General features: G+C 43.4%; 1 long non-coding RNA gene across 1 annotated transcript; it reads left to right on the top strand.

Moving 5' to 3' along the window:
• The first annotated feature begins 1,695 nt into the window (after positions 1-1,695).
• On the top strand, positions 1,696-5,685 carry LOC140035944 (uncharacterized). The gene is made up of 2 exons (XR_011839838.1): positions 1,696-1,859; positions 5,502-5,685. It is a non-coding gene; the product is annotated as an uncharacterized lncRNA (long non-coding RNA).
• The last annotated feature ends 17,172 nt before the right edge of the window (positions 5,686-22,857 follow it).

Here is a 22,857-nt window from a genome sequence, read left to right on the forward strand (position 1 = left end):
ACTTTAAAAAATAGGATACCCAATCTAATTTTTCTCACTAGGGCAAATGAGGATCAGGTACCCGCAAAATTCAAATACAGATACGGATACGGATCAAAAAAACAAAAATCTGTGAGTACCCAACTCATAGAGCATATTATGTAAATATTTAGAAAATGGGGACCATCTTATAATTTATATATATTATTAACCCTACATCCCTAATGAGTGTACTAAATCTATTCTTTCCTCTCCTCCGCTTCCACCCTTGGGGCTTGTCCATCTATTCTTTCCTCTCATCCGTCTCCATCCTTAGGGCTTTTCAAATTGCTGGGGTTTTGCTGTGTCTCTAATGATTTTAGGTGGACTGGTTAGTTAGCTTGAAGAGTATAGAAAATGGGGAACTCTTTTTGCTAGTCATAGAAGTAATTATCACGTAATCAAATACTTATTTCTTTTGTTGTTTGGTATGCAGTTTGTAGACACCAAAATTTCGTTTATTTAATTCAATTTTAGCTTTATTGATTTATTTAATTCAATTTTAGCTTTATTGATTTATTTAATTCAATTTTAGCTTTATTTATTTATTTTATTTAATTTTAGCTTTATTCTTTTATTTTTATTTTTATTTTATTATTATTATTAATTATTCTTGTTTTCATTTTTATTATTTTATTATAATTTATTTAAGGTTGCAAAACGGTAATTGGTGTTTGTTTTTGGTACATTAAGATTCATCATTTTCTTTTTTTTTTAAACATTTTTTACACTAAACTTCAGAAAAAATAAAATTCTTAATAAAGATCCAATTTTTTATCTTTTTTTCAAACTCAGTTTTATATATAAAATGGCATTTTGTAAGGTAATTAGAAATTAGCATTGAAAAGAAAAATACAAAATACAAGATAATATATGGCACACATGCAATAGGGCCAAGTGGCACACATGCACTAGGGCCAAGTGGAGCACATGCAATAGGGACAAGTGTCTCTTTATTTATTTGACAATACAACACCTAAAAGGTAAGGTGTTAGGACATATGGAGTGTGAGGACTCGAATTTTTCTCACTTATAATTCTATTTTTATGGCTTAATTAATTATTTTCCCTCCCGTTTTCTCCGAATATTATTTTCTAAGCTCTTGAGACCTAATTATATGGAAATATAGTTTCATTATATTTTTAAAATGACTTGTTTCAAAAATTAATTTTCGGAAGCTCGTTTAGTGAAAATAGTGAACACGTCTTTGGAAATCTTGACTGATTGAGAGTACAATAGGTTTGATATTGGAGACATGTACAATGGACCTAAAATAGGCATTTTAATGTTTAAATACTCAAGTGATGGTTAGTAGTACGGTCGTTATAAGAATTTCTCGGAGGTTTCGCGTTATAGCGATAAAATTGACGGTACACGTTTCCACACGCGTGACTTTATTTGAGGGACTTTAGACCCTTATTTCGGGATAATTAAGAGTGAATATTATCTACATGAATATAAATGCCTTAGAGGTTTAGTGCACTGGTGAACCAAACGCGCGAGAAATCGAGCCTTAATCGCGCCAAACAGCTCCTAATGTGAGTTGACTAATGGGTGATTGGTGGCCACAAGTTAATGTCTTCTCTTGGAAGCTTAGAAATCTGATCACACTCTCTCTCTCTTGCTCCCTCATCTGGCAGAACAACAAGCAAGAAAAACAGCTCAAGAGTTCTTCAAATTCCTCCATCAAATCTTCACCAAATCTTCTCTAATTCACTTCAAATTTCACCCACACTTAGTATAACACTTGAGGAGTATTTTGAGCTGCAAAAGGGAGCTGAAAAGTCACGGTTTTCTGGAGCAAAGAGTGACCAAAATTTCTGATCTAGTCATCCAAGAAGGTAGCAAATCATCCAACCCATAGATCTTAGTTTTTGGAAGATATATTGCACATATAAGGTTATATAATCATGTGGGTAGTCTTGTTTATGGTATAAAATGTGAAAGTGGGCTCTATGAACTCCCACTCTTGGGTTGTTGCTGATTTGATGATTGATGGTGGATATATTGTTGGTTTAGTGGTTAAAATGATGGATTAATGGTGTGTAATTGATAGAAACTTCAAGGAGTGCATGGAGTAAAAAGTGACCGTTTTACCCCTGCCTTGTCCGACCATTTTTGTGCAAACTTTTGAAGTTCTAATGACTTGATTATGTTGTTTACATGTTATTGTGAGTGTGTACAAAATTTCATTGAAAAATAACATGATTTGGTTGGTCAAATGAGTTGATTTCCAAAGTTAGCAAAACTGGAAAATGAATCCCGTATTGCCCAGGAAGTCATTTTGTATCGGCCATAACTCTTTACTCCGATGTCGAAATTAAGTTCCGTTTGCGGCACTGGAAACTAGACATTCCCAGCTTTCCATTGGTACCAAATTCATGTTCTGGTTCCACTTGAGTGAGCCACACCATTCGTTTGAAAATCACTGCCCTGTTTCGTTGCTCTCCAGGAGACAGGACAGAAATTGCTTCTTGATGCTCAAAAACGAGCTGTTTGTGGATAGAATTTGAAAATGGTTTCTTCTGAGAAAATTCAGGTTTATGTGAGAGCTTTCCAACGCCATCAACCACGCTCAATTCCAAGTTGAATTGAGTGAGTTGTGGTCATATTTCGAAACTGATGCAGTGAGTAAAAATCCTCTTTTGACTAGTTAAATGGCCTAGCTTGATTTGGGACTTGTTGTTTTGGAAACTTTGATGTCCAACATCTGCCAAACTTTATATCAGATGTTCCTTGGACTTTGTTTCACAAATAAACCAGATTTGGGTTGGTTGCTTTGGACAAAATATTTAAAAAGGAAAGAAGAGCTAAAAGACAGTTTTACCTTGGGGAAATTTCTTGAACTTTGATGGTTTAGTTAACTACCTTCTCGTGTGAGTTTTCAAATGAAATTTGATAGAAGAGTAATCCTCTTATGGAGGTTTAATTGTGCAAAATTTGGTAATATTCTAAGACCATTTTGATATGCAAATGATGTCACAAAATTCGCTCATCGAATCTGGAAAACTTTCGTTTTCTCTTAGCCAAACGGTCAAATCTGATTTGGGGAGTTTTATTTCGAAAATTTGGATGTCAACGGTCTTTAAATTACTCAGTGGATGTTTATGAATTCTTGGCTTCAATAATGGAGAGATTTGGAACTGATTTCATGGTACAAAAAAGTTTGTAAACAAAAGAAAAGTGAAAAGGTAGTTTAGCCTTAAAACTCTTCATAAACTTTGGTTGTTTTAATGGCTGCCTTACCGTAAGAGTTTTTGTATGAAACTTGGTAGAAATGTTGTTCACACATGGAAGATTTAGTGTACCAAGTTTTATGTATTTCCACTTCCAACTCGGTGACCAAATGATACTTCGAATCTAGTTTTTAAACCTGGAAAATAGCCTAACAGTTTTAACTTTTTCAGCAACTTGGAGCTACTATATCTTGGTGCTCAAAACTCCGTTTCTTGTTCCGCTTCTTTTGTTATACTCGGATTGCAACATTAATTGATTTCCAAATTTCAAAGGTTAGTTCAAAACAAGTGAATTTCGCCGAATTTCCAAAGTTGGCCAAAAACCAACTTAAATCTGTCTTGGTAATTCAAGTTACCAACTTTGAGCCAATTTTGAATGTCTTCCACTTGGATTCATTGAAAAGTGTCTTCTAAGAACTTTTAGTACTTTCAAAGAGATTTCCAATGGTACCAAGTTTTCCAATTTTGGACTTTCAGAGAATGAGTTATGATTTTTCCAACAATGCCCCTAAATCCGATAATTCTTAGCTTTTTGAAAATAATTGCGCGGGAAACATTTTCATAGAAATCCGACCGGATATCCGGTCAGTTCTTGGCCGGATGGTGACGTGTCGCATCTTCATCCGACTTCGGTCATTCGTTTGGAAAATGATTTTCTTGATTTCATACCTACTTGCTTCCATCCAATGATTTTGGGGATAAAAATCGGATTATTCTTGAGTTTTTGAACTCCACTCTTGGGCCTTGATTTTTCGAGGAAATTTAGGCTCATCATTGCGATATTTTCTAGATTGTACTAGTGTGTGACCATTCGTGATAATTGGAGATTTTAAACGATAGTGTGTAATAGACAACGATTGTTTGCTCAGGCACTCGAGAGGACCTTCAAGAGGATCTCGGAGCGGACACCTAAAACGCTTGTTTGAGAACTACTCGCTTGTTTTGATTAGGTGAATGTTCCATATAGGAATACGTATTTGAATAAGTTTAGGACATATTTATTTCATGATTATTAAGTGCTAAGTACTATGTGTTAAGTATTTACCATACTCATGCCTATTTAAGGAATGCATACTTACATTACATATCTACATGAATTGGTTAAATGATTAACCATATCAAATGACCATATGAACTCGATACATGCTTAACTTGCTAGATTGCTTGCTTAGCCTACTCGATTTTTGAAAAATGGAGTCGAGTGTGTACTTTATCGCACTCGTTCTCTTTTGAGATGAATAACTCATGCTTAGAAATGCTCGAATAACATGACTTGGTATACTAAGGTTGCATACGTCGTTGGAGTGAATCTCCTCGACTCTCACATGGTAAAAATGGGATAACGGCCAATGATGGCCTATTCATATGACAAATGCCTGTCAATTAACCGTCACTACTTAACCGTCAACCGTTAACCGTCAACCGTTAACCGTGAACCGTTTACCAACCACATGACTACTTGATTACTTGACTATTTGCTCACATGATTTTCAATCTACATGATTATTCGATATCCGTGAATTACATGCTTCCATGAAATCAACTTGTATTGCTTATGTGCTTACGTGCTAAGTATCTACTTGATTACTTGAGTATCATGAATCACATGTTATATGAAGTTGTCCATCATTATTAGGCGAGTGTGTACTTTACCTCACTCGACCTACTCAAATGATGAATTTTACCTTTTGTCGAATTACTTGGTTACCTGTGCATGTTGTAAGCTCTAAACTGAACTTGGGCCCTGCCCTTGGTTACTGACCTACTCGAGCCAGGACTGGGCTCGGTCGGGTAGGTTGGAACCCTGGGCCACCGTTTCGGTATACTCGAGTATTACCACTGGAGGGATAAGGCGATGGCCAGACCGTACCGTGGGGATCGGAAGTCATAAGGTGCAGATGACCGACAGAGTTCCACTGGAACATCGTATCCTACAGTATATGTTTACCTGGTATCATGATAATTGTTTCATGCTAAAATGCCAATATGAAATCCTGAGCTATGCCTGTAATAAGCTCCAATCACTCGTGAACTATACATGCCAATGTCTTGAACCATAATAACTGTCTCATGATAAATGTCTCAAATTACCGTACAATGATTATCACCTCATGATAACATGCCATTGTGTAACCTTGAACCATGCATATGATATGCCCAATCTACTTGATTTATTTGAACTGTTAGAGTGTCTTGGAACCTCACTGGGCTGTGTAGCTCATCCCACGTTGTGGTTTTCTTTTACAGGGTTCGAGACCAAGGGTGCTCGTGAGTAGTACTAGATTGCTTTCTTTTGAAGATTTTAAGTTATATTATAACGGATGGCTATTGTACCCTTTTCCGTTGGGTTGTATTTAAGCTTGAAAGCTGCATAATTGTAAGTGTGAGATATTTGAAGTACTTTAATTATGTATTGAAGTTACTTAAGGTATTTCGGGCTTTTGAATGATGGATTGTAGTGAGTCCTGGCGAGAGCTGGGCAGGCGTCCCGCGGATACCCTTTGGTTCGCCTTAGGGAGAAGTGGGGGCGCTACATGGAGGCCTAAGGAAATTTGAGAAAAAATAAGAAAAAGGAGGAAAAGAGAGCTACAGCTAAAAAGGGAAAAAGAAAAACAAGGGTCTAGGGGGTTGAAGAGAAAAAGAAGAAATAGAGCTAAGAGAAACAGAGCAAAAAAAAAAGGCTACGGACGGACAAAAAAAAAACAAAAAAACAGAGGAAAGAAAAAAGGGACGGCGGACGGCGAGTAAGAGGAGAGCAAAAGAAAGGGGGGGAATCTGGAAATTGAGAGAGCTTCGGGAGGGAAATCAAACGAGAGAGAGAGAGAGAGAGAGCAGGAGAGGTAGACGAAAGAAAAAGGAAAATAGAGGAAAGGAGGAATTTTGGGCAAGAAGGAAAGGAAAAAGAAGAAAAGCTGGGCAGAGGAATTGCAGTTTTCTGTCGGCTTCGGAACTTCACCGAGAGAGTGTATTGTAAGTTGTCCTTTGCCTTTAAATTTCAGCTTCTTTTCCCACAAACGGTGGAAACTCTCAAAAGCATGTTTTTTCTGAATTTGTTCATTGCAATGTTTGCTGATTATACACGATTGTGAAATATGCATGTTTTATATGTTGATTGGACTGAATTTCTTTGGGTTTCTGACAAATTTTGGGGCTAGTTATAGCATCAATTGAACAAAGAATTGTTGAAATTCTTCATGCCCATTGATTGTTTGATAAAATACCCAAACGAAAATCTTGAACCAAATGTGCAAATCTGATAAGGTTCCGTATGCATGGGAGGAGAGTTCCCATTAGCCCAAAGCTTAGTTGAAACCCGTGAGTGTACTGTGATGGTATCGAACAGAAACTAGGCAATAGTGTGGTTTCCAATGGAATGGATTGAAATAATGGTACAGGGCTTTAGATTGATAACAAGAAAAATTAATAAGAATCTGATAAGTATCCAATCGAAATAGTATTGATATGGTCTAAATCTGAGATTACAGAATTGGTGGAAAAAGAAAAGGAAATGACAAGAATGAAGGAAAAACAAACGGAAAGAATGTTAGGGAATGGTCCCCAATAATGACTAACTCAATCCTGCCTTCTACTTCTGATTCTATCCATATATATAGCTAGATAACAACTAACTTCCTTGGCGTTTTCTAATCCAACTTGGCCATGTGAGTGGTTACGGAATCTGTTGCAGAACCACTTGCTTGATGAGCTCACGTTGATTGAGCTGATTTCCAGCAAAGGCGTATTTTCTGATTCCGCGCCTTCGATTCTCTGCTTCTTTGTCCTTCACGTCTTTTTTCTTACTAAAACGTGATATCGGATTTCACGTCTTCAGTTGATTTTAAGCTACTTAATAAAGGCGCGATACTTAGGTTCACGCTTTCAGCTTGCTAACTTCTGCTCCATGACATGTACCAAGAAATTTGAGAGAGACCGATTATGTTTTTCTTCTATTTCCGTTTTCCCGTAGAACGAGGATGATGTTTATATGGTTTTGTTCTGGTTCTTCCCTATTTCATGATATGGCAACGGCACTTTGTACAAAAATTCTGTTTTGATCACCTGTTTTTTCTCTCCTTTTCCTTTAGTAAAATTCTCTCACCTCTTTCTGATGCTTCTGGTCTTGTCTATAAGAAAGTTGATTGGGTTGCTGTGAATTTTGGTTTTTGTTATTGCGCAAATTGATGAATCAATTCAATTTTGATTAATGCACCTGACCTGTTTGATAAAAGGCCTCTGCGAAAGCTTGAGCAAAAGAAAACAATCTGGAAAATTTTGTATGCTTGTCAGGGCAGAAAGGAGATTTTTGAGAAATTTCGATATGCTTGTATTGCGCCTTTTCTGTTTTTCTATCTGTAGTGGGGCAAATCCATGCGTGATACGTGTCAGCTCGGCAGACTACACACGTCAATTCGGCGATAGAGACCCCGCAGCTCGCACGCGCCAGCTCGGCTGTGTCAGTTGCCCCCTGTGGTGGGCCTTGTGGGCCGCCACCTCCGAACTTTTAGGAGCCATAACACGAAGCCCTAAGAAGACTCCAAACCCTAAGGGGACTTTGACTCCCATAAGGAAACTACAACCCATTCAGTCCTATATATACGACGCTACAAGACTACACAAGGTACGCATACACAAGCATTCTATACTGCTACTCTATTCATAAGCTCTACTGACTTGGCCGTTGGAGCTATTCCGGGGACATCAGTCCCGCCTTCGTTCTTTCCTCACAGGACCACCAGCCCAGTTCCCCTTCTCAGGTCGGCTGCCCCAACCCAGCTTGGCTCGAGGCAGCTCAGCTCGGACTGCGTTTTTGGCTGTCGCATCAATTGGCGCCGTCCATGGGAAACGTATTCCTTCTTTCGCGAATCATGCCAAGAACGAGGTCTCAGAGGAATGTGGATGGATCCAAGGGGAACGAGGAAAGTAGCCCCGAAAACCCCACACGGGATCCGGCTCCCGGAGATGGGGGAGTAGGGCTCTCACGGGTCCCACCTGAGCAATTGGTTCGGACGGTGGCAGAAAATCTACCAACTTTTGAGGCCATTATGAACTACCTTAAGGGGCAGACAGGAGGTCATCCCGGCCAGGGACCAAAGAGCCAAGGAGATGGGCTGTCCGAGTCTAGGACGGGGAGCCCTAACCCTCGGCCCAAACGGGTGCGCCGAGAGCTCACGCGTGACCAGATCGACGTCATGGAACCTTCTCATAAGCACTCCCAGACCGAGACTCCGGAGCCTTACAGGAGGTGTTCCAAGGAAGAACTCTCACCACGAAAAGAGCAGCTCCAGGTACAGGACGAGCTGGACCTGCTTTTAGACCCAGAGGCGGACAGATACATCGTTTCCCTCTTCGTGCCTGACATCGAGGACTACCCGTTGCCTGCGAAGTTTAAGATACCAAGCATGAAGTCTTACGATGCGACCACGGATCCGGAGGATCACTTGTTCGCCTTCATGACCCAAATGCGCCTACAAACTGCTGCGGACGCGATCAGGTGCAAGACCTTTCCAATGTTTCTGGAGGGAAATGCGCGTCAATGGTTCCAGGGGCTTCTCCCCAGGTCCATCCGATCCTTTGCCCAGCTCGCTCGACTGTTCGCAGCTCAATTCGTTTCATCGCGGGCCTTCTCTAAGAGCACTGCTCATCTGATGACTATCCAACAGAAGCCAGAGGAGTCCCTGCGTGAATACATGGTGCGTTTCAATAACGAGTCCCTTCAGGTTCGAGATCGCAATGACAAGGTGGTCATGGCCGCCTTCATTAATGAACTGCGCAAACAGAAGCTCTACACCGACCTCGTCGAAAGACCTCCCAAGTCAGTTCGGGAAATGCTGGATCGAGCTCATGAGAAAGCCAACGCGGAAAAGGCCAACCGCCTGAAAAGTGCGCAGGAAAGGCTGAGGGATGACAAGCGCAAAAGGGGCGCTGATCAGATGGATACGCGGCCTGGTCAGGGAAGGAAGAACACTTATGACCGCCTCCCCAGGAGTCGCCCAATGGGGGGAGATAAATCCTGGACTGCCCTCACTGCACCCCGAGCTCGGGTACTCGCAGTGATGGAACAGGAAGGGCTCTCCCGACCTCCTCGACCTTTGGTCGGGGATAAGAGCAGACGGGACCAAGGTCTATACCACGCATATCATAGAGATGTGGGGCACGATACGGAGGACTGCCGTCACCTCAAGAAAGACATCGAAAAGCTGATCAAACGAGGCCACCTCGAGCAGTTCATACGAGATGAACGAATTGACCAGCAGCGGGGAAGGCCCAGGTCGGATCGCTCGAGCTACTCCCGAGACCGACCTCAAGGGCCTCGCGGCTGAACTCCCAAGCAGGAAGCTCAGAATCTGGCTGGGGTGATTAATACTATCGCCGGAGGACCTGTTGGAGGGGATAGCCATACAGCTCGGCGGCACAATCGCGCCCCTCCCATGGGGGAAAGCTCGAGCAAGCGATTGAAGATGTACGAGGAAATTATCTACGGACCTGAAGACACAGTCCCCCTGGCCTCTAATAATCATGAAGCCATTGTAATAGAGGTCATCACCTGTAACTACAAGGTGAAGAAAGTATAAATAGACAATGGAAGTGCCATAGACGTGCTGTATTACAAGACTTTTAAGGAGCTACAGCTGGAGGATGGACAGCTCTTCCCGGTCCGAACTCCGTTGATCGATTTTGTAGGCCCTCCCGTAAGACCGGAGGGAATGATAACCCTCATGGTCACGGTAGGGGTATCCCCGAAGTGCCGAACTATTCCGGTAAACTTCGCGGTGGTTAAGGAGCCCTCGTCATACAATATGATTCTGGGACGGCTTACACTGAATGCCCTCCGAGCTGTTTGCTCCACCTTGCACCTCAGTATGAAGTTTCCTGCTCCTGTTGGAGTGGCTGAGGTGCTCAGGGATCCAGAGGTGGCAAGGGCATGTTACATCGCCACCCTCAAGGGTAAGGAGAAATTGGTAGTTCAAATAGTTTGTTTAGAGCCCTGGGAGCCCATGGAGAAAGGGGAAAGATTGGAGACAGACGAGGGATTGGCCGAGCTGCCCGTCCACCCCGACCGACCTGAGCGCACTGTGAAGGTCGGCACCTGCCTAGACGAGCTGACCAGAAGTTCTTTAGAATCTCTCTTAGAGGAATATGCTGAGATTTTCGCTTGGAGTGCTGATGACATGCCAGGAATCCCCACCGAACTGGCAGTCCATAGGCTACAAGTGGATCCCAATGTCCGACCTGTGAAGCAGAAAAAGAGAAACTTTGCTCCCGAGAGAAAGGAGGTCGTTAAAAGCGAGTTGGGTATATTGTTAGAGGCTAAGATCTTTAAGGAAGTCTACTACCCGACCTGGCTAGCTAATCCGATGCTGGTCAAGAAGGAGGAAAAAGCTTGGTGAATGTGTGTGGACTTCACTGACTTAAATAAGGCTTGCCCGAAGGACTGCTACCCACTCCCGCGGATTGACCTGCTCGTGGACTCAACATCTGGGTATGAAATTTTCTATTTCTTGCACGCCTTCAAGGGGTACCATCAGATAGTCTTGGACGAGGAGCATCAGGAGAAGACTTCGTTTATCACCGAGGACGGCACATATTGTTACGTCACCATGCCATTTGGGCTTAAGAATACGGGTGCGACCTATCAGAGGTTGGTAAATAAGTTGTTCAAAAACCAGATCGGCCGAAACCTGGAGGTCTATGTGGACGACATGTTAGTGAAAAGCCGAACCCAGGAGCAGTTCATCTCTGACCTGAGAGAAATTTTCGATGTTCTTCGGAGCTCACGAATGCAGCTAAACCCAAAGAAGTGCACCTTTGGGGTCAGGTCGGGAAAATTCCTGGACTAAATGATTTCCAAAGAGGGGGTAAGAGTTAACCCGGACAAGGTCAAGGCCATCATGGACATGGCTCCACCCCGGAATATTAAAGAGGTGCAACGTCTGACAGGGAGGATGGCAGTTCTGAACAGGTTCTTGTCCAAATCGGCAGTTCGGGGGTCTCCTTTCTTCAAGGCCCTGAAAGGAGGTCGACAGTTCGAATGAAGCCCAGAGTGCCAGAAAGCGTTCGATGAACTGAAGGCCCACCTCGCTCGGTTGCCGGCCCTGACCTCTCCCGAGTCGGGAGAAACCCTGTTCATCTACTTAGCTGCGGGAGATGGGGCTATTAGCGCGGTGCTGGTCCGAGAGGAAAGCAAAGTCCAGAAACCCGTATATTATGTCAGCCGCGCCCTACAGGGGGCCGAAGCAAGGTACTCGGCGGTAGAACGATATGTTCTGGCATTAGTACATGCAGCTCGGAAGTTTAGGACATACTTCCAAGCTCACCCCGTGGTGGTCATGACGAACCAGCCCCTGAAGCAGATCCTTTCCAAACCCGAGTCCTCAGGTCGAATGGTGAAGTGGGCTGTGGAGTTGTCGGAGTACGACCTGGGATATCAGCCCAGGACGGCCATCAAATCCCAAGCATTGGCAGACTTCATAGCGAATGGCGTTTCCTTTGGATAATCCGAAACGGAGGTTGATCAGGCCAGAGACATACAGGCCAGGAAAGACGAAGAAATTGCTGAGGATGCACACACTGAACAAGTAGCCGAAGCCTTACAGACCCCAAAAACTACCAAGGCCGTCCAGACCCGAGAGGCAGCCGAGGCCCTATAGGCTGGAGACGCTATCGAGGTCGCCCAGGCTAGCCAGGTAGTGGAGGTCGAACAGTCCGAAGAAGTAGCTGAGGCCCTGCAGGCCAAAGAAGCTGCCAAGGACGGGCAGGCCGGAGAAGCAGTTAAGGTCGAGCAGACCCAAGAAACTGCCAAGGCCGGACAGACCGGGAAGGCAGCGGAGGTCGGACGGGCTGTAGACGCTGCCGAGGCCACGCAATCCGGAAAAGCAGTCAAGGCCGAACTAGCCAGAGAGACTGCCCAGACCGAGAAGGTTACAGAGGCTGCGGGACGAGCAGATCCCACCTGGACATTGTACGTGGATGGCGCGTGAAGTAAGGAAGGATGTGGTGCAGGGCTCCTCCTAATTAGCCCTATGGGGGAAAAGCTGTCCTACGCACTGAGGTTCGATTTCAGAGCCTCTAACAATGAGTCCGAGTACGAGGCTCTGATCGTAGGGATGGAGATGGCTCGGAAGTTAGGGGCTAGATCGATAAAAGTCTACAGTGATTCATAGCTGATAGTGAACCAAGTATGGGGGAGCTACGAGGTCAAAGAGGGGCCACTGAGGAAGTACGTCGCCAAAACGCGTGAACTAAAGGGCCAGTTCGAGCAGTTCGCGCTCGAGCAGATTCCGCGGAGTCAAAACAAGAGAGCTGATGCCCTGTCCAAGCTGGCCTCTACCTCGGTTGGCATCTGAGGTCGAGGAATATTGATGGAGGTCGTCAGAAGTCGGGCATATGAATAGATAAGCGCCGCAGTCATTCAGGTGGTGAGCTCTTGGATGGATCCTATTGTTCGATATTTGGCTCATGGTGAGCTTCCGCCGAGCAGGGGGGAGGCCCGCAAAATCCTCCTCAAATCACAGAAGTACGTGCTCATGCATGGAGTCCTATACAGGAAATCTTACTTACAGCCCTGGTTTAAGTGCGTAACGCCTGAGGAAGGGAGCTATGCCTTGTGCGAGCTGCATCAAGGCATCTGCGGCAACCACGTCGGCCCAAGAGTATTGGCCAAGAAGGGAATGCTGGCTGGATACTATTAGCCCACCATCTTCAGGGACTCGGCCAAGCTAGTAGCCAGGTGTAAATCCTGCCAGTTGCACGCCCCAGTTCACCATACCCTAACTCAGGAAATGATTCATCTCCATAGCCCGTGGCCGTTTTTCCAATGGGGAATTGACCTGTTAGGACCTTTCCCCCAGGCTCCAGGTGGTTACGAGCACTTGGTGGTGGCGATTGATTACTTCACTAAGTGGGTAGAAGTTGAGCCGCTCAATATGATCAATAGTAGGTCGATCCAGAAGTACCTCTAGAAGAGCAAAGTCTGCCGATTTGGCATACCAAGGGCTCTCGTCTCGGACAACGGCAGATAGTTCGCGGACCACTCTCTCCAAGAATGGTGCACCGAGCTCGGCATCCAGCAGCACTTCACTTCAGTAGGGCACCCCCAAGCCAATGGACAGGTCGAAAATGTTAACAGAACCATCCTGCACGGCCTGAAGACAAGAATAGAGTCTGCCCGAACTGGTTGGCCGGATGAGCTGCCTACCATACTGTGGGCCTACCGGACGACGCCTCGGACGGCCACCCAAGAGACCCCTTTCGTCCTGACCTATGGGGTTGAAGCAGTGATCCCAGCAGAAATTGGAGTACCTTCGGGTAGGGTGCAACACTTTGTGGCTCAGGACAATGAGGAGGAGATGCGGCTCAACCTAGACCTGCTCGAGCATTGAAGGGAGGAAGTGACTATAAGAATGGCGAAGTATAAGCGTCAGGTCGCACGATACTACAACGCCCGAGTGAGGCACTTATCCTTCAAGCCAGGGGACCTGGTATTGCGCAAAAACTCTGTGAGCCGAGCTACGGGCACAGGCAAGTTGGATCCAAATTGGGAGAGTCCCTACGTGGTAAGAGAAGCTGATCGGGTTGGGTACTGTAAGCTCACTCATCTCAACGGAGAAGAAGTCCCGCGCACTTGGCACAATTCGAATTTAAGGCTCTTTCGCTGAAGCTCGGCCAAAAAAAAAAAAAGGTTTTAAGTGGTAACGACTGAGAAGGTCAGCTCGGCGGGGAACCAGTTCGGTAGGCAGTTAGCTCGGAAAGTTGTGAGATCAGTGCTTTAGAATGTACTCAAGATTCTGGAAAGAAATGAACAGATTTTTCCAAGTATTGGACAAAATAATCATCAATTTCATTACAAAAGATGTACAAGGGGGGCCATACAAAAACGAACTGGCCAGCTCGGTTCCTAGCCTAGGCTCTATCTATGCTAAAGGGTCATCTAGTTTTCCCCTTGCTGCTCCTGCTCGTGCTCAGGGGATGTCGCAAGAAGGTTAGGGTCAGCAATCAGGGCGGTCAGGTCGCGACCATGCACATAACCCTCCACGAGCCTATCAATCTGGTGGATGGCTTGAGGGTCGTATTTAGGCCACCTGCCTAGGTCGAATCCGGGCAGGTTCAGGGACTGTACGTCCTGCATAGCCTGAGCATACCCTATCCGAAGGACTGGATCGTTGAGGAGAGCCAGGTCTTTCAAGAAGTCTTCGGATTTCTTGAAGTCCCTGATGCCGAGCTGACGACCTTCCTCCCGAGCAGCCTCTACCAGACCAGGTAGCTCGGCGGACTTATTCTGCTCGGTCTCTAGCTGCAAGGTCAGTTCCATTGCTTTTTTCTTCTCCAGCTCGCAGGCAGACTGGGCTTCAGTGAGCTGTTTCTTCAAGAATTCCAACTCTGCCTCCGTTGCCTCTAGCTGGCTAGACAACCTGGTCTTGGCTGCGTCGGCTTGGGAGAGATTCTCTCCCATGTTTTCATACCTTTGTGCCAGCTTGGCACCCGCCACATTGAGCTGCAAGTCAAATGGCAGGAATAAAATATATATATATATAACTCTTGGAAGCACGACCAGTGGGGGAGTTACCTGGGCGGCACTCAGGTAGTAGTGCTCCAGCAGCTCGGAGTTGGATGCTAGCTGGATGAAGTGCTGGTCGCGAGGGAGCACCGTGCCCCTGATGAGCTCCCGGGCAACTTCTGGGAACTGAGCTCGGTCGTTCACTGACAGCCCCCACTTTGGGCAGAAGTGCAGGAGGTGGGGGTGAGTGCTCGGTCCGGCAGGAGGCTTCAGAGGAATCACGTTCCTCATGCGCCAAAGAGCTGGTGGTGACTCGGACGAGGCCTGTTGCTCAGCGCTATTCACTCCGTAATGAGTGGCGAGAGCAGCTGAGGGCTCTTCCTGGGATTAGGGGGAAGTCGCCTCGGTCCTGGCCCTCTTGGCCACCGATTTCTTCATTTTCTTCTTAGGCTCCTCCTCTGGTGAGGACTGAGCTGCAATTGGAGGAGTGGTCACTGGCGGAGGAGGAGGAGCCGCGCTGCTGGGTGCGGTGGAAGGCGCAGGAGTCGGCGTGCTCGCGCTGCTAGTTCCCCTAATGTTCAGCAGCTGGGAGAATCGCTTCACTGCAGAACAAAAAAAAAAAAAAAAAAAAGGGGGTCAGTTTGGATGATATGACCAGGCCCATAAAAAGGAAAAAAGAAGAAATGAGGTCAAGAAGTTACAAGCTGTCAGCTCCTCGGGGGTGAGGGGTCGAAGATCCGGGGGTGGGTCATTCTCCTCTGCTCGAATCAGCCCCACCGACCAGAGCTGTACATTGTTAAACTCTTTTACCTTCAGCCGGGCTTCCGAGCTGACCAGGCAGTCCAGCTCGGCTTCAGGCAAAGGTGAGGGAATTGGATCAGAAACCTGGGTCACCTCCCTCCAGGTCAGGGGAGGAAACCCAGTGTTCTTCACAAAAAAGAATTGTGCCTTCCAGCCTTTGATGGAGGAAGGCATTTGCGTGAACAGCTCGCGGGTGGGGAGCTCCCCTCCGCTCCTGCGAGCGAAGTAGAACCAGCCGTGAACCGGGCTACTCACCTTCATTTGAAAAAATGACCTAAACAGGTCTAAAGAATAAGGAATTTCAAGAGCACGGCACAAAATGAAGAAGCCGAGGATTGACCGAATGGCATTAGGAACGAGTTGGGTAATTCGGATACCCCAGAAGGTCAGAATGTCGTAAAGAAACTGGGGGATAGGAAGGCGGAGACCAGCTACGAGCTGATTCTTGTAAATAACCACGAACTCAGAGGGAGGTCGGCAAGCGTACTCCCCTGGCCGGGCTGCCCTAACCTCAAACTGGGAAGGAATATCATACCTCCCCACCAGTTCGTCCACATCCCCCTGGTCAAGGATGGGGGGGATAATTTCGACTTCCCTAAAGTCGATATCTGGCCCCCTAGCGGGTCCAGCCCTAGCGCGAACTGGAACTACCTCCAGAGGAATCCCTGGGCCAGCAGCTCCAGTCTCAAGCTGGGCAGATTGACCAGGCTGGTCCATGGCTAAAGCAAGGGGGGACTGGGGGAGGAAGATATTCAGACCCGGACGAGCTGGAAGAAGAAGAGCTAGAAGAGAGTATCTCTATGAGTGCAGGTCGGGCTACTCTACGCCTAGGTGCTGAGCAAGTAAGGTCTGAGTATGTGGAAGATGAAGACATAAAAGGGAAAGAAGACTTACTAGCGGGTAGGAGGGAAGAGCTGGTAGGAGATTAACGCAACTTTCGGGTGGATTCACTAGGCGAGGAGCGAGCTGAAGAAGATTTGGGAGAGGAGAGAATGAGAAGGGAGGCTTGAAAGTGACGTTTGGTAGGACCTATTTATAGGCCTCCTGGGCAAGAAGCTGAAGAGCCCCGAATTTGAAATTCGAATTTATGGCAAAAGGACGGTTACCTTGGAAAACGTTTGAGCTGACAACCGCCATCATGGGAGGACGTGACTCTTGAAGTGACGGTTATGGCGGCATACGTGGCGGTTATCCGAACAAGGTGCGTGATCGTGGAATCATGGATCCCACTCCAGGCCGACCTGACGCTTCGTAATTTGGTTCAGACTCACGTGACTCCTCGGTGACTCTAGACTCAAGGGGGGCTAATGTAGTGGGGCAAATCCACGCGTGACACATGTCAGCTCGGCAGACTACACACGTCAGTTCGGCGATAGAGACCCCGCAGCTCGCACGCGCCAACTCGGCTATGTCAGTTGCCCCCTATGGTGGGCCTTGTGGGCCGCCGCCTCCGAACTTTTAGGAGCCGTAACACGAAGCCCTAGGAAGACTCCGAACCCTAAGGGGACTTTGACTCCCATACGGAAACTACAACCCATTCAGTCCTATATATACGACGCTACAAGACTACACAAGGTACGCATACACAAGCATTCTATACTGCTACTCTATTCATAAGCTCTACTGACTTGGCCGTCGGAGCTATTCCGGGGACATCAGTCCCGCCTTCGTTCTTTCCTCACAGGACCACCAGCCCGGTTCCCCTTCTCAGGTCGGCTGCCCCAACCCAACTTGGCTCGAGGCAGCTCAGCTCGGACTGAGTTTTTGGCTGTCGCATCACTATCCTTTCCCTTGTATGAATTCGAGTTCCATCTGGAATTGGTATGAGAGAGAGAGCTTGTGCAAGTTGTATTTTTCTTTTGGGAATGGTCAGAGTTGAATTTTTTTTTTTTTATGTTCTTGTCCGTGAAGAAAGCTAAAATGGTAGCTAATATTTAGATCGTTTGGAGAAGATGATTATTTGTCTAATTTTGTAGTTTCATTCCCGCAATTTTCCCTTTTCTTTGTGATTTAACCCCAAAGTTTTTTGAACATCATAATTCAACCCCAAAAACCTTCATAATGCATTCAATTGGGTCCCTATTTTTGTTGTATTTGAACCCCTCGAGTTTCCCCTTATTCTGATATGGCCCAAAAATTGAAAAAATTGAACTTATTTCTCCCTTTTAGATTTTAATCATCTTTTAATATGCATAAATAGTCTTTTAGGTAGATTAATTCTTGATTTTAGGTCATAATTGTGGCTTAATAATTTTAGTTGATTTTATCATGTTGGGTTTTAATGAAATAGGTGATTTGGGTTAAGAGGTTATTTTTACTTGGGTTTAAGGGAGTGGGTTTAGCGTATTTATTTGGGTTTCTAGCTTGGGTTTAGGAAGTAAAAGCCCACCCTTTTGGTTGGGTTTGCTTTGTTGAGAAATGAAGGGCGGCCCACCTGTAGCCTCTAGGCTTTGGGGCGGGCTTAGTAAGTTTTCGGTCCAAATAAATAAAAATGGCCCAATGACCTGATGTTCTTAATAAATCGGAAAATGAATATTACGAATGGGTCCCTGTACTTTTGGGTATTTTCACTGTAGCACTAAAAACTTTTAACTTCTTTCAATTAGGTCCCTAATTTAATTTTAAATAGGTCCCTAAACTTTATTTTTCTTCAATTGTGATCTCAGGATCTATGTGATAATTATAATTTGACCTCCAAAACTTTATTAATTTTTGCAATTAAGTCCTAACTTGTTTTAATTTCTTAAATGTAGGTTGTTTACATGATTTAATTGATTCAATTTCACGTTTATTTTCATCTTTTATAATTGTCTGTTAATTAAAGTGATGCCTTGACTATTTTATTGTTTTGGAGGGTAAATAAGAAAATTACATTTCATTAAACAACCAATTCAAGGGAGGTACACTCTATTCCTTTATTTTGATTTTATTTGATCTTATGTGCCCCTATGTGACTTTTATGTGTGTAATTGTATGCCTTTTTGAATGTTTTATTTCATTTATTTATTTAGTCACTTTAATTGTTTTGATTTTGTATATTTATTTTAATTTAATTTGTAATTATTTGGAAGGCAATTAAATGCCAAAATTGTAATAGTTAGGTTATTATTTTATTTTATTCCTTCCCCCTTTAGATTGTAGTTAGAACCCCAAATGTAATACTTAGGATTTTATTTGTTTTATTTGCTTTATGTGTTTTGCATGCTTGTGTGTTACGTATTACTCACTTTCTTAGGGTCTTGCATCTAGATACCATGCTTATGTGCTATGTGTTTTATGTGATTTATTCGCTTTATTATGTTTTATATGATTTATTTGATTGTAACATGACGTCACCACACTATTCCAATGCTAGTTGTGGCACCTTTTTCCAATTCCACACTAGTCCAACGCTAGTTGTGGTCCTTTGTTCCAATTTCTCGCTAGTCCAATGCTAGTGAGAACTTATAGACATGGGTTAATCCAACACTAGACCCTTAGGGACCGTCCTTGCGTTAGATTATATTTGTGTGACAATCACTACATTTTCATGTATATTTTTCACTTTTTAGGATTTTTATCATTTTGCATGACATTTCCCTTATATGTATATCTCTTATCCCATATTCCCTTATATGTATATTTCTTATTTCATATTTTCTTTGTATGTGTAAGGATCGAAAACAACCAAAGAGGGGGGTGAATTAGGTTAATTAAAAATTAACCAAGCTATGAGAAACTTTTTTGGCTAAATGTGAAATTTACCCTTTTTTCTATATGACCACACAATGGAGCAAATAATAAGAAAGCACAAGTGCTCGTGAGTAGAAGAGATGAACAATTTATATTGCAAGATAGTAAATGAAAGAGATAGAATAGCAAATCAAATTTCAAACTCCTCTTGAGTTTGAATATCACTTTATAAAGCAAGTTTCTTTAAGTTAATCAATTACAACCAATCTTTGTGTATAAAGGAAGGATCACTTCCTCCTTATCCCAAGTCACACTTGGTCAAGTTGGGAAGTTTTATTATCACTTAAATAACCCTCACAAAGTTACACTATTGAAGTAATTTTCTCACACAAGAAAAGCTTATACGAAATCTACACAACTGAGAGTATAAATATTCTTTGAAGAGAATTTTTTCACTAAAATTACTCTAGATCTTTTATAGTCTCAATGTGCAAAAGTATTTTGAAGCGGTTGACTTTGCTCTTTATATGAGATTAAAAAGTTCCTCCATTAATGCTTCCAATGGATAGAACATAGCTGAAGAGTCAACTAGCCGTTGATAGTGTCGGATGTCCGGTAGTTTTGTTTCTTGCGTTCGACAGTAGGCAGTGAGCAAAAGAGATTTTCTTTAATTCTTTCGGACATTCGGTACCTTCAAAGCTTGCGTCCGAAAGTAGATGGTAAAGTTTGAGAAATCTTTTTCAATTCTTTCGGACGTCCGGTACCTCCAGTGCTCTGCGTCCAAAGTGTTGCGCAATTTATCGGACGTCCGGTGCTCTAATGTTTTGCGTCCAATCGAGATCAGTGAACTTAAAAGAAATGTTTTAATTCCTTCGGACACTCGGTGATAGAGTTCTTCATGCATTCGAAGTTGCTTGATGATTGTCGGATGTTCGATCCAGTCTTTACGAGCGTTCAACAGCTCAGCAATCATTATCTTTTCTAATTGGGTTTAATCTTTGAACCTGATTTGCTCAACTGCTGAAAAGATCTTTGAGGAAAAAATTAGCAACATCCATTTGTTTTATAAACATTAAAAGCTAGGGACTCAAATTTATAACCTTTCCCTTTTTGATGATGATAAAACAATGGATGGAGAGAAAAAAATCATTAAGTCAAAACTCCCCCTTATTTAATGTATAATGTATCAAAAAAAATTTTAAGTGCCACTCCCCCTCAAACATATACCAGAAGACTCTAAGTGTCACTCCCCCTCAGACATATACCAGAAGACTCTAAAACTTCCTGGCATTCCATTTTCTTATCATCCATTTCTCCCCTTTTTTGTTATCATTAGATGATTCAAATCCAGTATCCAACATCCAGAAATACAACATCAATGTCATCAGCAACATTATTAACCAAGCATATCAAACAATATCAGCAATCATCAATATCAGCAATCAATTATCAGAAATCAGCAGTCATAGGGATACCAATCATTTAGCATTCATAAACAGAGTTAACCAAACAAAAGATAATCAACAAAAGTAACCAGAAACAATTCAAAATATTAAAATTAACTAAAGTTTACAAACCAACAGAGTTAACCAAATAACCAGAATCCTGAGTACAGAGCACTTGAAATGTTAAAATGCAGAAAATGCAAATGTCTATTATGAGATGCCATCTTAAATATAGGGCCTGTTTGGCACCCTAATTTTTTACCAAATTTTTTAGTTATTAGTTTTTTAACAACTTTTGTTACAGGAATCTCAAAAAATTTCTCAAAGTTTTTTTATCTACACACTTAAAATATCCAAAACACAAAAAAAAAAAAATTTTCCTCCCCTTTTCTTCTTCTTCCTCCCCCACCACCACCTTCCGCACCGATTTCCGGTGCCAGTGCCGGTCTTCTTTTTTTTTTCTTTTTTTTCCTCTCCTCCTCTTCCTCTCCTGCCATCCTCTCCTCTTGTCTTTCTTTTTCTCTCTGCGTCTCCCCCATTTTCTCCCCTATCTCTCTGTGAAAAAAAAAGAAAGAAAAGAAAAATGGTGAGAAACGGGAAGGGAAACAAGAGAGACGGGGGGTGGCGGGGCAGAGGTGGTGGCGGAGGGAGGGGGTGGCGAGGGGAGAGGGGTGAAGGGGCAGAGGGATAAAGCGGGGCAGAGGGGTGGCGGGACAGAGGGGGTGGCGGGGGGAGAGGAGGAGAAGAGGAAAGGGAGGAGAGGGATGGCGGGAGGTGGCATTGGTGGAGTTGCTGCTGGGGGTGGCGGAGGTAACGGGGATGAAGAAGAAGAAAAAGAAGAAGAAAATAAAAGAAAAAGGAAAGAAAGAAAAAGAAAAATAAAAAGAAAGAGAAAGACAAAAAGAAAGAAAAAAAGAAAAGGAAAAAAAAGTTTTTCACCTTACAAAAACTTCTACAAAATTTTTTCAAAAACTTTTACAGTGCACTACAATAAAGTTTTAGACAAACTCACAAAAAACTCAAGTTCCAAACAGGCCCATAAAGTGTAAATGCCTAGAAGTGCCTAAATTGTGATCTTGGACAATTTAGGCCTCTTCCTTGTTAGGTGAAACTGAGTAGGATCCACTTCTTCCTCTTCAGTTTCCTCATCATCGTTACTGTCTTCATTTGTTGGAGTCTTTCCCTTGTCTTGTGGCTGAGAACTGGAAGCACGAACCTCTGGAGTGAATTCAGTGTGTGGAGTTTGCTCAATTGGCTCAATTCTAGGCTCCTTTTGATGTACATTTTCATCTTCTTGAATGATAGGAGGCACAAGCAAGTTTTTTTTGGTCAATGAAAGTGGCTTGTTGTTCAGGTGACATGGTCATCATTAGATCATCTTCAAGAAGTATGATGTGTTGTTTGAGATCCTCAAACAAGGAAATGACCTCATGAGTGGAAGAGGAAGACTGAGTGGATGATTTTCTGGGATAAATGGTAAAAGGTGAAACAAACTGAGACTGGTTTCGAGGAGTTGTAGGAGTGACAAGAGTTTCATGACGACTCTTTGTTCTAAACTCCAAAATAGTTTCCTTGTAGCACCATTCACGATAAAAAAATCTCAAACTTTTTCTTTCAAAGTAAACTTTTGAAAAGACAGTAGATGCACCTTCTTTTGGTGACACCCTAGTGAAAGAAATCTTAAAGTGAGCAAAGATTAGTGTTAAAAAATTTTCATAGGAAAGTTTCCTACGACTATCAGTACTGATTTTGAGTAGGAATTTGCACATTATAAAATCAAAATCAATGCTAACTTTTTCAACAAAGCAGTAAAACAAGTAAAGCTACATTTTGTTGGCATCCGTCTTATGACTATCAGTATGAACCAATGAATTTGAAATTATTGAAAATATGATCATATTTTGAGGATTGAAATCCTTCAATCTAGCCTCAGCAGGAGTGTTAAAGTGTGCTTGAAAATAAGTTATCAGCTTTATAACATGAAAATAATGATAGGCAGAAGGAAACTCTTCATATGAGAAAAAGTTTACAATTTTTCCTTTGAAATTATCTTCAATTTTGGTTTTCAAAATAGCATTAACAATGTCAAGATTGAGCGCAATATCGACTGAATTGACTTGAGAAACAAGATCAGTGTATGAGCTACCCTTTCTAAGATTAGCAAAGAATTGATTAAGCATGTCAGGGTAAT

Source organism: Coffea arabica, chromosome 2c (assembly GCF_036785885.1).
Source record: "Coffea arabica cultivar ET-39 chromosome 2c, Coffea Arabica ET-39 HiFi, whole genome shotgun sequence".
NCBI lineage: Eukaryota > Viridiplantae > Streptophyta > Magnoliopsida > Gentianales > Rubiaceae > Coffea > Coffea arabica.